The following is a 2,350-nucleotide window of genomic DNA, read 5'->3' as shown; positions in this document are numbered from 1 at the left end:
GGCCTGGGCTGACCCCCAGGAGGGGCCCACCATCACCCTCTCAGGCTCCCAGCCCCGGTGGGCTGAGGATGCTCATCTGATCCTTCTTGGAAAACGCAGGAAATGGGAGCATGACGCAGCGCCCAGGGTGTCACCCCTCCAAACAGCCTTCCAGGGATGGAGGGACAAGTCCCACGGGGCTCTCTGGGGGCTGCATCCCCATCCCTGACCCCCATGCCTGCTGGCCGCTGGAGGAACTGAGTGGCTGAACAGAAGGAGAGGCGGGAGAGAGGTGCCTTGCCCTTTAGGTAGCTTGGCCAAGTCCCATCCTGATTTCAGTTTCCTTTTCCTTCTCTTTGGAGGAGGAGAGGGGCCCCAGACGCGGCAAGCCTGCGGTGCTGCACAGTGCCCTGTTTCAGTTTCTATTCCTGTACACAGAGTCCCAGCCGTGTGAGGAGGCGGCGGAGCCCATACTCAGGGCACAGAGGGCACCTGCCACCTCCCCCACCTGCCACCTGCCTGCCGGGCGGCCCCCTGGCAGAGTTCAGGTATGAGAAGACTTAACGGCATCTTTGGGAGGAATGCCCCACGCCCACGCTCTCAGACAGACCTTCATTTTTTCCCGGTTCTGTTGGCACACGCTTTAATGGCCCTCACAGCCCTGCCCAAGACCTCGCCCCGAACGAAGGAGGCAGAGGAGGCAGGGTCCTTTCAGGGAGACCCCACCGGGGGGATGGCTGTGGGGCCACCCATCTCCCCACAGGAGCCTGAGACTTAAAAAAGCCACCCCTTCTGGTCACAGTCAGGAGCCCGATCCCCCTGCTTTGCCCCCTATCAGTAATCACCTCGTGCCCCCACCCTCAAGGTCTGTGAAAGCAGGGCTGTGCCTGATCAACCCAGGAGGCCACACCAGCACCCAGTTTTCTCCCTTCACATCGAGGCCAGCAGGACCTCACCCAAGGTTCCTCCCAAGACACGGACTCCAACGGTTTCAAATCCTGCTCTGCCAGGCGCTAGCTGTGTGACTGTGGCTGAGTTACTTAGCCTCTCTGTGCTTTGCTCCCAGCACCTGGGATTTAGTCCAGCTGCACCCTCAGCACAGCACCAGGCAAATCACAGGGGAGCACACTGGTGTTTCCTCATCTCTGGAGCTGCAAACCTTCTCCTCAGCCCCACATGGGCAGATATTCTTCCCAGGACCCAGGTGGCACAGCCCCAGCAGGTGTGTTGGGGGTTCCCACAGGACCTGGACACCAGAGGCTCCATCAACCTCAAGAGCAAGGAGTCTGTCACCAGAGCAGCCACTCTGCCGGTCACCAAGGGCACCAAGCTGCTGTGACCCAGCCAATCCCACGGACTCAAAGAAAAGGCAGAGCCCATCCCCAAAGGGTCAGGAAGAAAAGGAGATTATAGGGAGGCTGAGGCAGGAGGATCACCAAGTCTGAGCCCCATCTGGGCAACTTTGGGTGCCCTGTCCCAAAAGTTAAAAAGATCAGGAGTGGGGGTGTAGCTCAGTGATAAATCGCCCCTGGATTGGATCACTGGGGAGACACACACACACACACGCCCACGCCCATGCACAGAGGAAGTCAATGAGACAAAAATCAATGGACAGCAGCAGCCTCCTCACACCCGCTGGGCCCAAGAAAGGCTCCTCCCAGGAAGCCACACAGGGATGACCGGGCGCATGGAGGGCAAATCCGGGTGAAAGGCGCCTGGGAATCTGGGGAAGGGGCAGGTCACGGTTTTCCGTGGGTGCTCAGAACAGCCCCACTGGCTGGCGACGACTGGGCAGGGGTCAGGCACTGCCCTCGGCGGGTGGGCTCCGGGTAATAGCATCAGGCAGTGCAAAGGCCCTGCGACCGGGACACCTCTAGTGCGTCCCAGCCGGCTCCGGGGCGGCGGGCGAGAGGAGCTGAACAGGGAGGGCAGCCGGCTGCCTCGTGCCCCCATCTGGGGACCCCACCCCACCCCACCCCAGGTCTCCTCCCTCCATTCATCTACCACCGAGGCCAGGAAAGGCCCTGCGAGCTGTGGCGACCCCTTGCGGTCACACTACAAACCAGCACCGCGTCCTCACTCCCACGTCCCCCGAGATTCCGTGAAGACTCCAGACTCGGCCGGGCCTCTCACCCCGGTGCGAAAGCAGAGCCTCCCAGTTCCTTCGAAGAAACGAAAGCGAAACTTCCAAAAGGCGACTGGCACCGCTTGCAAAAGGCCCGACCAGACGGACTAACGACAGTGCTTCTGCAAAGGGCTCTTCGGTCGCAGGAGCGCCGCTTCCCGGGAAGCAGGCGGACGCTCGCCCCGACACCCCAGCGCCCCGGCGCCCCACCTCACCTGCCGCCGGAGGCCCGAGGGGCAGGCGCCG

At 62.0% G+C, this 2,350-nt stretch overlaps 1 protein-coding gene across 2 annotated transcripts in view; it reads right to left on the bottom strand.

Annotated features, from left to right (window-relative positions):
• Nucleotides 1–2,350, bottom strand: part of Rnf213 (ring finger protein 213) — a 93,381-nt gene that overhangs the window by 90,795 nt on the left and 236 nt on the right. The gene's annotated exons all lie outside the window — the stretch shown is intronic.

This window comes from Fukomys damarensis, unplaced genomic scaffold, assembly GCF_012274545.1.
Source record: "Fukomys damarensis isolate Sample0158 unplaced genomic scaffold, DMR_v1.0_HiC HiC_scaffold_23, whole genome shotgun sequence".
NCBI classification, from domain to species: domain Eukaryota; kingdom Metazoa; phylum Chordata; class Mammalia; order Rodentia; family Bathyergidae; genus Fukomys; species Fukomys damarensis.
The sequence above is the reverse complement of the archived record's forward strand: the minus strand, read 5'-3'. Positions and strand labels throughout refer to the sequence as shown.